The sequence below is a fragment of the Pteropus vampyrus genome, unplaced genomic scaffold (assembly GCF_000151845.1).
Source record: "Pteropus vampyrus isolate Shadow unplaced genomic scaffold, Pvam_2.0 Scaffold111, whole genome shotgun sequence".
NCBI classification, from domain to species: Eukaryota; Metazoa; Chordata; class Mammalia; order Chiroptera; family Pteropodidae; genus Pteropus; species Pteropus vampyrus.
In genome coordinates this window covers 1,608,280-1,621,275 of record NW_011888892.1, presented here as the reverse complement: position 1 = coordinate 1,621,275, position 12,996 = coordinate 1,608,280, and the positions used below count along the sequence as shown (strand labels likewise).

The following is a 12,996-nucleotide window of genomic DNA, read 5'->3' as shown; positions in this document are numbered from 1 at the left end:
TTTTTTTTTTAATGCTGCTTCCTGCTCATTCTTCTGCAATCTAATCTATGGCCAAGAACTTGGCCGGAGCCTGTCGAGAAGTCCGCAGAGCCTTGGCCCAGAGCCCGGCAGGACCCTTCCTCTCCTTGGCCCCCAGGAGGGAGGATGGGATCTGAGCTCCCCGCCCCCCCGTTCTCTCAGGTTGGCTGGGGCACTGGAATTCATACTTACACACTGGAATCCCCAAGAGGGACACCCTTTTGAGGGGTGAACTTGAACAAGAATGGAGGGGTTTACCTTCCATCAGAACCCACCCTGGTAGTGCAGCCGTGACTTAGAGACTGCTGAGGCTGGGAGCCACGGCCGAGGCCGTGCGGGACCCTCTCAAGCTCTGCGTGGCCAGCGCAGCAGCCTCCCTCACGTAGGAGCCCCCCAGCGTTTCCACTGCATTTTCCAGATTGTAGGGAATCTGTCCTTTGCAGAAAATGGAGAAATAATAGGAAAGTATGAAGAAAATTAAACGATAAATGACTTTTGTGGTCTGAAAGTCTTACATTTTAAAAATTGCCTTTAATCTTAGCATGAGAAATAACTTGTTTTAAGACTGGATTTGTATTTCTGTCTCATGCATATACTTATATACTAAAAAATGAAATTCACTGTTTAAAGACTATTTTAAAATTTATGTACGATTTGAATTCTGTGTTTCGTGTTTGCTTTTCTATTTAACCTCTAAGTATTTTTTCTGTTAAATATTTCTGAATTTTAAAAATCTGTTCATAAAAGTATCGTAATATACGATAACGTAGCTACAGCTCTCTAGGCTGTCAGGAGAGGCAGTTATCCAACTATTTTCTCTCTATGTGGCATCTTAGATGGTTCCTTATTTTTATGTAAATGTTGACCACTCTGATTTCTCCCTGGGGGTAGGATGGGGTGGGGGATGGGATCTTCAGGAAAGGTTTCCCCTCACACTCCCCCAGACAGTGGGTGGGGGTGTTTGTCTCACTGACTCTACAGTATTCTGCTCTGTCATCAGTGGGGTTTATTTTAAAGATTGTCACCGTATAGGTGTTACGGCACTGTACTGAGCAGCAGGAGGTCCCCTGATTACTGGCTGACCCTCATGCCCCTTGTCACACGGGTGTCTGTGGGGTGCCTGGTGGGAAGGCGCTTAGAGATCACCCCTTCCTTGCCCACCTCTCCACCAGAGAGGTCGCCTGGGCCACGGACCCGTTCCAGGGGCATCGGTCAGTGGTCACCGCTAGCTGGTCTCTGTTCTTGGCGCCCATCTCCCTTTCCACACCTGGCAGGTTCCAGACCCTCTCGCAGAGGAGTGTGTGCCTCGGCAGCTGGTTTCCATGTTCACTTACTATTTGAAGTGTGTGATTTGTGATGTGGATTTACACCGGTCTCTTTCGTCTGTTTCGGGGCCCGTACATGGGGCTGAGACTCCAGCCGCCAGGCTTCTCTTTGGGCTGAGCTGATTTTAAGGGGGTCCTGGCCCCTCTGGTCTCTTCGGAGTTAACAGGACCTTCATGGCTCATCTGACTTTCCTGCAGACACATGGGGATACAGCCAGGCTCAGAGCCGAGGGTCATATTGCTCAGACCAGCTGCCTCCACTTCCACGGCCAGCTGGGCAGTCTGGGGTGTGGGAACACAGCTTGAATTCACAAAATGACGTGCGTATGGGTTGCTGCTCGTGGAACTTCTCTTTTTTCTTTCTTTCAAAAGTCGGCCTGTTTCAGGCCTGATCAGCAGCACCATTTACTGATTTGCTTTCTATGTTTATTTTTTCCAGTTGTTTCCAAGGCTCCCCTTTCCCCCCAAAATCTGGCATCCTCATGCCCTTAATTATTTCTCCATCGCTGGAGCCCCTTAGAATGGAGCGTTTCCCCAGCGGATGGACGCGGCAAACGCTACCAGGCCAAGCTGCTCCTGGTCCCCTCGCTCATCTTGGATCCCTTGGCTCTGTGGGGCACAAAAGTAGAAAGCCGAACGCTGCTGGAGCAGGGGAACGGACAAATTAATTGACTACATCTGAGACAACACAGAAAATATCCTATTTTGTTTTTCTTAAGCAAATGGCAGAGCTCCAAGACTTCCCTTCGGGTTTTCCACTGGCTGTCCTTGCATTTGAAGACAAGAGTTCTAAAATCTTGGCTGTTGGGTTTTTTCACATTCTTAAAACCTAAAACCAGCTGAACATAGTTAATATTACAAAATTTCCATAAACATTCTCTCTACAAAGACTATATGTACCGTTTCTGCCCGGAGGGCATTTTTTCTTATTGATGTCGAAACTATTGGACGTGGGGGTTGGGGGGCTTATAATGAAGTGCTGCTTTGACCTTAAGTGTCTCGATGCCAACGTGGGCTGTATGGGACATGGAAAGAATTAGCTTTCCCCCTGGATAAAGGATAGTTGTTTCTAAGCTCATTAATATGGTTTGTTTATTCTTGGGCAGTGGTAAGTAGAATCGAATCCTGGGAAGGAGTCACCTGGCTAGAGCCAGGTGGAGGTATCTCGGGTCACACGGTGTTCATCCTGTCCTGTCTAGCGTGTAGAGGACGTTCTGCTCTTCAGCAGATGTTAGCTTGGTTTTTCCCACGTGACAACCAAACCAGAATTCCACCCTGCTTCATGCCTGTTGGACTAGGCCTTTCTGGGGGTAAGTTAATAATTACAGGCTGGGCAGGCGCATAAGTAATGTGGGACGGAGTAGGGGCGCCATCCCAGGTGACTTGGGCTTGTGAGGTCACAGTGTCAGCCAGAGGTCCTGGCTAGAGGGCAACTTGCACATGTGGCCCAGTGTGCCGAGTGCTGGGACAGGTAGGGGCGAGGCCCCATCTCAGCAGCTGTCAGCCCCTCCCATCCCCCTCCATGTTGCTCAGAGATGCCCCAGCAGCGCCCCACGCGGGCAGACCACATCTCCCGTGCCCGTCTGCTGGTGGCATCCCTGATGCCATGCTGCTTCTGTTGTGGGTCGTTTTGCATTGCTCGTCTTCACAGGGACCCTGGAGAGTTGAGGGCAGGTGAGAGGTGGGAGTGGAATGTCACCCTCGCTGTGAGAGACCTGCTGAGTGTGGCCAGGGTGTGACCCAGGGGCTGATAAGTGGCAGGGGATGGGGAACGCAGTGCCCTTCCCTTGTCGTTCTGGACCAGAGGCCTAAGGCTGCTCGCGGCGTCCCGTGAAACGCACTCATGCTGCTGTTGTGACCTTGAGTGAATGCCTGCCATATTCTGTCCATCCATCTGGCCAGGGGGGGTTTTCTCGCTGACACAGGCAGGTCTGCTTTAGGGAGTAGGCATTTGGTTTCTGGAAACTTCAGAGTTCCGCATCTGCTTGAGACTTTTTTCCCACCCGCTACCCTTGAACTTGAGATAGTTGTGAGGACCTGCTATGGATCCATGGGAAAGCCCCTGACACCCACTTCCCACGCCCTCACATCCCTATCATGGCCCTGTCACTCAGGGTCACTCACCTCACACAGACCAACACCCCAAAACAGTGTTGGGGGGCTAGTGTCTATGGCAGAAGGAGTTAACAGATGGAAATAGGGCTCGCATGGGGACAGAGGCAGGCGCCTGCAGGTCGCACCCGGGCTCCCTGGAGGCCCTCTGCAGGGTGGGGTCAGCCTTCTCTGAGCGCTGGCTCAGGTTCTGTGTGGCTGGGCCTCCCTGGCCGGAGGTGGGTGGGGCAGTGCTGTCCCCTGAGGGGGGCCCTTGCAGCTGCAGAAGGATGGGCATTTCCTGGCGTGCTGGCTTATCGTGCTAGCATGGCTCTGTTGTGAGTTTGGTGAGGACAGGCACCTCTCGAGCAGGCCGCCGGTGACATCCGCACCAAGAGAACACTTACCAGGAGAGAGGCTGATTCTGGTTGGTTCTCAGAGCCTTCGTTTCTTTTCTGAGCACCACCCTGCTCAGGCCTCTTCACTGAGGCAAGGACCTTTGGGCAGGGCAGGGTGGGGTGGGGGGAGCACGTCGCTCTGCTCAGTGACCGGATTGGGGGTATCGGGCTCTTGTGCCGCATGTGCACCGTTTGTCTCAGGATTTGGGCAGAGATGGGTTTTGTTCTTAGAAGATGCTGATGAGGACAACCTTGTCCTGGAGTCGTGTGTCAAGTCTGCTGATGACTGGCATTTGCTGAGTACTTGCTGTCTGCACTTCCGTGTCTTTTTCGAAGGGTCCTGTCACCTGTGATCCTCGCCTGTGGACGCCGTCTCCTCCGTCTCAGACGGGACAGAGTCCCAGGGAGTGTGGCTCCTCGTGCCTCCGTGCTCGCTCCCTGTCCCTTCCCGGTAGCCTCTCCTGGCAGCTGCCTAACGGACGACTTTTGCTCACGTAGTAAATGTTCATGGGGCCCCCTGGATCCCAGAAGAGCATGGCGTGAGGAAGGCAAGACCCGTGGAAGCCGCGAGCAGCCTGGGCCACCTCCACCCACGTCCACTTGAGGCCCTTTCTCCTGACGAAGGCCCAGGCCATCCTGGAGGAGAGGGGGCGGGCGGCGCTCCACTTAGAAGTAAGAAGCAGTGGGGGCGGCGTTCCCCACTGCCCATGGCAGGACAGTAGATGGCGTTTTAAAGCCTGGATGACCCAAATGTGAGTCAGGGAGAGCAAAGAACCCAGGTGGGGTTCAAGCCGGCCCCGGGTGGTAACGAGACCTGGCACATCAGAGCCTGAGACACAAGGAATAGCGTTAGAAATGATGCATGTGCAGTAAGTGCGAGGAAGTGGACACTTTGTCACACAAATGATGCCGGGGGCCGGGGGAGCTGGGGGAGCCCGGGCTGGCCCGCCTGTGTGCCCTCCCCTCTGTTGGGGTGGTGTGGGGCCTTCAGTGCCGCGCAGGGCACGGGCGCAGTTTCGGGAGACACATGAAGTTGAGGTGCGGGCAGGGCCGGTCCTCCAGGAGTGCGCCGACTTAGTATTACCAGAAACTGAAACTCCAGGTGGAGGGGACCCTTCTAGGCAGTGTGTCCTGAACTGTTTGTTTCTTCTATGTCGAAGCCCCCCCCCCCGGAACCACAGCCCGGCTCAGGCTCCTTCAGCCTCTGGGTGTTGCTTGTTCCTCTCCCGTGCGTGTGTGTGGCGGGGCGGGGTCGCGTACCCCTCATTGTCATCATCTGTGGATGGAACACCTTTGCCGAGTAATGTTTACTAGATTCACCCAAGTCGATGGGACAGGCCAAAAATAGCCCTTCTCCCCGGCCGGAAACGGCCAAGCGAGCTTGGAGCTGACTGGTCTGCTGGCTGCGGCCGCTGGCTCAGTGGACCGGCCCGCTCGGGCTCCTGCGGTCGCTGGCGGAGGAGCCGTGGTGATTTTAATCAGCTGCGTCCTTTCTCTGTCTTGTTGTATACTCCTGGACGTTCTCAGAAATCCCGCCAAGAAAATGTCCCCTCGCGCATCCGCGGGGCGCGACTCCACGCCGACTGCCCTCACGTTGCCGTTCTGCGCCTCCAGTCTCCAGGAACTACTTCCGGCCGTCCAGCAGCCACGGGCGCTCAGGCAGTGAGCCCGGCAGTCTTTCTGTTCTTAATTCAGTAAGCAGGCTGTCGGTGTTCTCTTGGGCAGTCTGTCTCGAATTTCTGTCTTGGAAATCCACGAAATGGCACCTCCTCCGTGAAGCCTTCTATTCAAGCAGAGTTGTCTGTTTCCTATTTAATTTTACTAGGAAACATCTCAAAGTAGGAATCTGTACCCACTGGTAAGATTAGGTGGATTTTGCAATGTTACCTTTGTCTTCAGATCTTTGTTTAAAATCGAAAGTAATGTTACAGACATTCCAAATATCTAAGGTATATGTAAAATTTCCTGATATATTTGGAAAGTCGTTGTTTACGTATATGTGTGTTCATAAGTATTTGCAAAGCATTAGAAATAGAAGGGGAAAGGAAGCCCATGGCCTGCTAGGACGAGCTATATTAGTCAGAGATATAAATTCCATTATTCGATTAGTTAAATATTCGGTTTCCTACCATGTTCCAGAAGTGGAGCCATCCGGAGAGGAATAAAATGCCATCAGGAGGCTGGACTGTCTCTGCCACCCCTCTTCCTCGAATTGGAAAATTGGGGGTGTAAACAGTGGTGTGTGGGCACCGTTGGGAGCCAGTTACTTCTTGACCTTGGGTAAACGATAACTGACCTTATGAGCAGGTCTTCAAACCATTCCTGGCCCTGACTCTAGTTCTGAAGGAGCAGCTGGCTGGTGTCAGGGCACTCGAATGCTCTGTTCCGTGACGTGGCGTAGAGGGGACCTAAAAGTTTCAGTGAGTCCCCTCTGGCTTCCACATAATCGGCAGGATATGTCACCGGCATGAATCCCAAGAGACTACATTGTTCTCGCCCATTTCCTGTGTGCCCCACGAACACTCACCAGCAGCGCTTGTGGCTGCAACAGTTACCCCGATAATTCACAGTCCTAAACTGACCCCCAAAGTTGGCCACGGGTATCTTGCTTGTATTATTATTTTTCACATCGCTCTAGTATATCGATATTTTTCACATCGCTCTAGTATATCCATAGCCTTTGGAAACAAATGACATCCTATTTATAGCCTTCTGGTTTTAGTGGTGGTATGTCCATTTACAAAATATAGTAATTCTCGATCGCTGAAAATGTCCAATCTTAGAAAACCTAGCTTTCCTATGCGTGACGTTAACATCTTTCTCGAACAGTTAGCCGAAGATTGATTTGATGAATCCGGTTTATGTATGCATTTCTGTTACATTAGGAGTAAAGACAAGTTCTGTTTAGAAATAACTCCAAGAACAGTTTTTATATTTTATTTCCACATTGAAAACCAGTCAGATTCGCTTCAGCCTCAAAGAGCGTGTTTATGTAAAATTAATGCTGGCAGCGAGCGGCACCTTTTTTTTTTTTTTTCCCCAAACGGGAAGTGGATTAAAAAAAGGAGAAACTGTATTAAGAAACTCCATCCAGCTTCCTAAGATTTGAATGATTTGAAAAGTAGAGTACAGCTGAGAAGCTGGTTACAGTCATTTCATACATCTAAAAACTATTAATCAGCCATCCGAATCCGGACTGGTCGCAAGACGGTCTTGGAATGGTCATCTGTTCATTGCCGTGAGCCGTACCTCTCCTTTCTCACGGGGCTGGAGAAAGGTTACCTCTAAACTTGGACACTCCATCTGTTGAAATTCCATCTGTTCTTACGAGAAAGCCACAGAAAAGACACCTGCTCGTGCCCGCTGCCCAGGTGTTTGCCTTTTCTGTCAGCCACAGGAGTCACTTCCCCGTCTGTCCCCTACAGCTCAGGAAGTGGTTCAGATAACGTGAATGGCACCGCGTATTTGCTCTTCATTCCATGGGTAGGAAAATAAATGTGAGTGCTGTTTAATGCATCACCTCTTTCCATGTCGCGTTTGCTAAGAAAGTGCAATTTTATTGAACATCAGGATTGAATTCTTAACTGAGTAATCAATTTCAGTAGTAAGTTAAAATGCCTTCCGTTAATGGACAACTGCAACCGTTAATCAGAGTCACAGTGGATTAACAGTTGTCACATCTATGCTAATAGCACTTATAAACCACGCGCGTATGACTTGCACTTCAGAATTCCATATTTCTCAAACAGTTGGTGATAACTTTTTGCTTGGGGGTATTGATTGTTTTGAGCCCTTGCTGGCTACTTGGAGACCAAAAGAAAGCTAAATGACCTTTTCACGGTGATGACACAATATCACCTTCTGGTTTTGCACACTTGGCTTTGCGTCAAAATAGATGGAAAGGGTTCATTTGTTCTGGTGCTCTCCTGCTTAATTTGATCTGGTGTGTGACTAAAGCAAGACAAATAGTATTTTTAATGAAACCATTTAATAACCTCTGGTAGCTTAGAGTCGAAGGCATTGGAAAAATGCAATTAGAGGATGGCTAGATGTAAACAACAAAAAAAAATTGCTGCTGTAGCTTCACTGACCCAATTCATTTTGCTTTTAGTGTTTCATCGCCTTAAATGGTTTTGAACCAATGAAGCTGGATTCCCTTAAAAAGACGGACAACGCATCGCGTGAACTGTAGAGTTTGTGGACAGATTGATATTGGTGAGTTATTGTGAAATATCTCCAGGTAAAAGTTCAGATTTTCTAAAATCCCCTTTGGAATGTGTTTTCAATTAGTCGATGGCTATGGATTGCTGGCAGCCTCTGGATGTTTCACTGGAATGTCTAATAGCAGGATCATATTGATTGTCTTTCAATTAATTGCATCTGGTATTTTCATTTATCAAAAGCAAAATACATGTAATTAACTCTGAAGCAATATAGTTCGGTGTAAAGTGATTGTTGCTGCTGCTGCTTCTGTAAAGATAAGTCAACGGAAATTATACTGCTAGGAACTCAAGTCAGAATGGAAGTCGTCTTAGGGCTTCTCGGCATATGAATTACAAAGAATAAAAATGAGTTGGGGAATTAGTCTCGTGTCGCCCCCAAGTCGCTCGAGCGGAATGGTGGATGGGCGCCTGTAGAGAGGGAGCGGCTCGCGGATGATGGTGCGTCTTTAGTGAGCGCGGATGTTTGGAGCTGCCGGCCTCCAGGACGTCTCGAGCGTGTCTTGATTTTTTTCTGTGGGTTCGACGGGGAGTGTGGGCATGCCTTCGGTTCCGTCTGCGCTCATTGGGAGTGTGGCCGAGACATATCGATCGGTGTAGTCCTGTGCTCCACCGGAACCAGGCTCGGGGCGGTCCCGAGTTTACTTTCAACATTCCTTTAGCCATTTTCCACAAAACTTGGATCTTCCTCAAAGTTTCCAAGTGGCGACTTTTCAGAAGTGATTGATTTTTTATTCTGCTTAAAAAAGACTGTTTTCTCTTTGAGCTACCAACATCATTTTAAAGCAGGAAAAAAGAGTGCGTGAGCACATTTTCTCAGTGTCTTTTTCCGTCACACCCCTACACTTGTTCCCTGAAGTGTCGAATAGGACGGAGCCTCTGGTTTGAGGAAAGGTCGAGTTCACCACTGTGGTCTCAGCCTGGCATGCGTCGGCACTGTGAGCACCAGTGGGTGGCCGAGCTGAACCTCAGTCTGAACCCAACCCGCGGAGTGGGCTGTGGCCCCTCGAAAGCATCTCCCTGTGTGTCTTCCGCCACTTCCCCATGGAGTAGTCGGCTGGGGACTAGCAGCCACCTCTCTTCTAGGCATTTGGAGGCCTCACTTATGAATTGAGTAGTTGGACTGGGATGGTCTCAGAAACCGCTGCCTTTTAAAAAGCTCAAATTTGAGGTAGAGGCTCAGAAACCTTTCCTAGGAGTGACCTGGGAGGGCTCGCCCCGCCAAGGACCACAGCAGAGCGTGACATTCAGCGAGGGTTACCCGTCAGCGGAGACTGTAACCTTTGGACAGTTCTCAGAATCCGAGCACTGGGGCACATGAGAGCCTGGAAAGGCCACCGAGCCTCCCCTGGGGGAAATAAGTCACTGTGGGCCTCACCCATATGCATGCAGCTTTGCCTTTCAAGGCCAACAGTTATCTGTTTTCTGGCTCTCTCCCATTGTCCTTTTTCTGGACCCCATGTGCTGGAACCGGCCCAGGATTTTCAGGCAGAGGCACTGTTGTACAGTCTGTGCATCTGGGGCTGGTGGGGGTTAGTCCCAGTTTGGGTGCTGGGGCTGAAGATGTTTCAGTGGTGATGGAAAGCCACGGGGCACCCACGTGCCCACGGATGTCCAGTCTGCGTCCAAGCCGTGCCCGGAGCCCCGGTCCTCCACAGGAAGATGCCCAAGGCTCACGTGCCGGCGGGGGCATCTCGTCTGTGTAGCTAGAACTTGAGTGACACTCGGTACATTCTAGAAACTCCACGGGTTGCAAAACCATTTCCTCTCAAGATAAGAAAGTCGACATTGACAGTATAAGGATGAAAGGGACTTTTTAAGTATCAACAGTGGTTGAGGAACAGCGTGTCATTTGACTCACCCTGATACTTGAACCACTGTGGGGTCCTGGGTAACAGTGGTCTCGCTCTCAGAGAAAGCAACCCTAGCATTGCCCAAATGGATGCAGCATCAGAGAGAAATTGCAACACAGTTGTTGATTTGGCCTTGTATAGTGGTTCCCAGCACTGCTGTGTTTTTGGCGCAATTTGCAGTTGTGGTTTTTGTGAGGGCTTGAGAGGGTCAGTACGACACTGGAAGTGGCCACGATTGGAGCATGACCACTGCCGGACGGGCGCCTCTAGTGTCTGCAGCCGTACCCACGTTGTCTGTGGCCCCGTGGACCCGGCTGTCCCCCAGCTCTAGGCGCCCTGCCAGTGGGTTAACCTTCACCCCTGAACACACATGTACATACTCTCAGGGTGGAGTTCTCGCAGGTCCCCAGAAAGCACGTGTTAAATCTTGGACCTCTGTGGCTCGTCTCTTGTACCCCGGCCCCACCCACAATCAGTACATAGGGATGTCTTAGATTGCAGCCCAAGGAAGGCCCGCAGCTTGGTTCAGCCTGGCACACCTCACCTGCCTAGGTCTCTAGACTAGACGGGTCTTTTTTAATGTGGGCGGAGGGGAGGGAAGCAGGTGAAAAACACAAAGCTCATGAGAAGCCGCAGCCTCGGAACGGCAGACCTGGGAGGCGCTACAGCCATTTACGCTTCATCTTTATCCTCTGAGTGACTCGAGTGTGTCTTCACTAGCGTTATACACCTATTACTCTAGACTCGGTATTTTGGAGTGTTGCTTTTTTTTTTTTCTTAATACGTTCAAGCATTTCATTTTTCTCCCCCCAAAGAGGCTCGCTTCGTCATTACTCATGAATTAATGACATGGCACATTGAGACCTGCTGCATTTTGTTCTGCTTTTGCTGTCCATTCTGTATGTTGTCACTCGTTAACTACAATGAAACTTCAGTGGGCGCTCTGGTTTGCCGACTTCTGAAACCAGAGTCGGTTCTCCCCAGGTTCAGGTGGACCCTTGTCTTCTGCCTCTTGGTTATTCGGCGTTGACAATTGTAATGGCACCCAGTTACCTCATAATCTAACACAAGTGTCGGAAAAATAAATCCTTTTTGTTAAATGCCTGCAAATAAGTGGAAGTGGAAAGCAAAGCCCATAGCTTTTACTCAGTGAGATGGTGGCAGGGTCGCAGTGGCCTCGGTTTGGCAACTGTGTCGACGACTGTGTCGCCGGCTGCCTGCCCCCAGAGAGGCCTGCACACCGCGCCATTGGGGCAGAAGGGTGACCCACCACGCAAGCCCCCCGGGAAGGGCCGTCTGAGGTCTCCGCGCCCTGGTAGGGTGCTCGGTGGTGGCAGGGCCTTGCCACCGCCCGCCCTGGGGGCCAGGCTGTGGACCCTCTGAAGCGTGGCTTCGGCGGGCCAGCAGGGTTCGTCCCGGTCTGCTCCCTGGTCATCAGGGCCTCTGCCCCATTGATGCCAAGACAGATTTCTTTCCTGAAAAACGGAAGGGAGAGTACTGCCTTACTTTAGAAACAAACACCCGCATCTCAGTGGCTCTGAGTGTTGGAGTGTCGGGGAGGTATCTGGCCCTGGCCATGCTGGTCCCACTGGTGGCCTCCCAGGGTCCTCCTGAACTCAGGGCCTGCACTGGTCATCCGCCTTCCAGTCCTTCCCTCCAGCCTGCACCAGGGACCTGGGATCCGGTCCTGATGCCAGAGGCACGATCACCAGTGTCAGAAACCACAGGTGCAAGGCAGACTCCGGGCCTTCATCTCCAGGGGACTTGCAGATGACAAGCAGCCAGGTGGCTGAGGCAGGGCGGGTGCTGGTGCTGGTGCTGGTGCCGCTTCCACAGCTTCCTGTGGATCGGGACGGGGCGGCCTGGCTGGAGCCCTGGGTTCTGGGTTCTGGTTTGGATTGGACTCCTGAGCTACGGATCCAGGCGCACGTGGGAGCCGGCCTCTGGGAGGTGTCGATTCAGCCCCTGTCCTTTGTCGAGAACCTCACAGTCCCGGCATAGAGCGTCCGTGCTGGTCGCACGCGGTCGGGTGCCTGGCGCCTGCTCCTCCCGGAGGGCCGTTTCCTGCCTCCTCGGGGCCCTTCCCCTCCTCCCGCCCCTCACGACTGCTGGTTCTAATCAGAGTCGATTTCCCAGCCAGGGAGGCGCAGAACGAAACAGAGGATCTTAATTTTCAGTCTGTCACCCATGTGTCTGGGAGTAAGTGAGCCCGCCTGAATGCCCTCTGGTCCCTGGCCGGCCCGGGTCTCTGCTGAGCCGTGCTGTGCTGGAGGTCCCTGCTTGAGAGGGGCGGTGGGCCCTCTCTCCCCCGGTGGGCAGGAGGTGCATTATCGCTGAGCACCCACTGGGGTGTGATGCTGGGAAGCAGGTCACCTCTCTTCTTATGACCTTGGTCGAGATCCCCACTGGTGAGAACTGGATGCTCGGGTCCCTTTGCTGGCACCAGGGGCCTGCTTGTAGACCTGGGGCCCGGACCCAGGCTTCTCCTCATCCCCTGCTGAAACCCTGCAGTAGTGTGACTTGCTTCGCCAGTGTTGGAGGGTCCCTGTGGTAGTCGGCGATGACTCCAGGGGTCCAGGGCTCTCTGTGAAGTTCATGTTCTCGGGTGTATGACGAGTCAGCCCCTCCCTCAAGCACTTGGTCCATGTGAAGTGGAGCGTGACCATAGGCTGCTTGACCCGAGCGTGTGGCTTGTGTGCAGGACTCATAGATGCAGGGAAAGCCCCTCTGAAGCCAGCCGTGGTGGGGACCCGAGCAAGCCTCTGACAGGCATACCTGCCTCGCTCGGCCTCCTCAACAGACAGAGAAATGACAGCCCAGGTTACGGGGACAACCAGAGGCAAATGACTGATCATTATTTTCCTGAGGCTTGTAGTATGTCCGTGTTAAAGGGAGAAAGAATGGGGAGGAGTGGATGGAGGTGACACCAGCCTGCAGAGGGGCAGGGGACAGGGTCAAGGCCCCACTTGTTGAAGGAAGTTCTATTTTATGTTGACTGTAAGTTTCAGATTGAGGATGGACACGTGCATGTGTGAGTGGGTAGGGGAGATGCGCTTTCTCTTATAAAAATGTTAGGTCTCAAATCAGATGT

At 51.9% G+C, this 12,996-nt stretch overlaps 1 protein-coding gene across 1 annotated transcript in view; it reads left to right on the top strand.

Moving 5' to 3' along the window:
- The window catches only part of CTBP2 (C-terminal binding protein 2), a 148,156-nt gene that overhangs the window by 35,059 nt on the left and 100,101 nt on the right, over positions 1–12,996 (top strand). Inside the window, exon 2 of the mRNA XM_011365467.2 lies at positions 7,944–8,047. The gene's annotated coding sequence lies outside the window, so the exon portion shown is untranslated. The remainder of the gene's footprint in view (positions 1–7,943; positions 8,048–12,996) is intronic.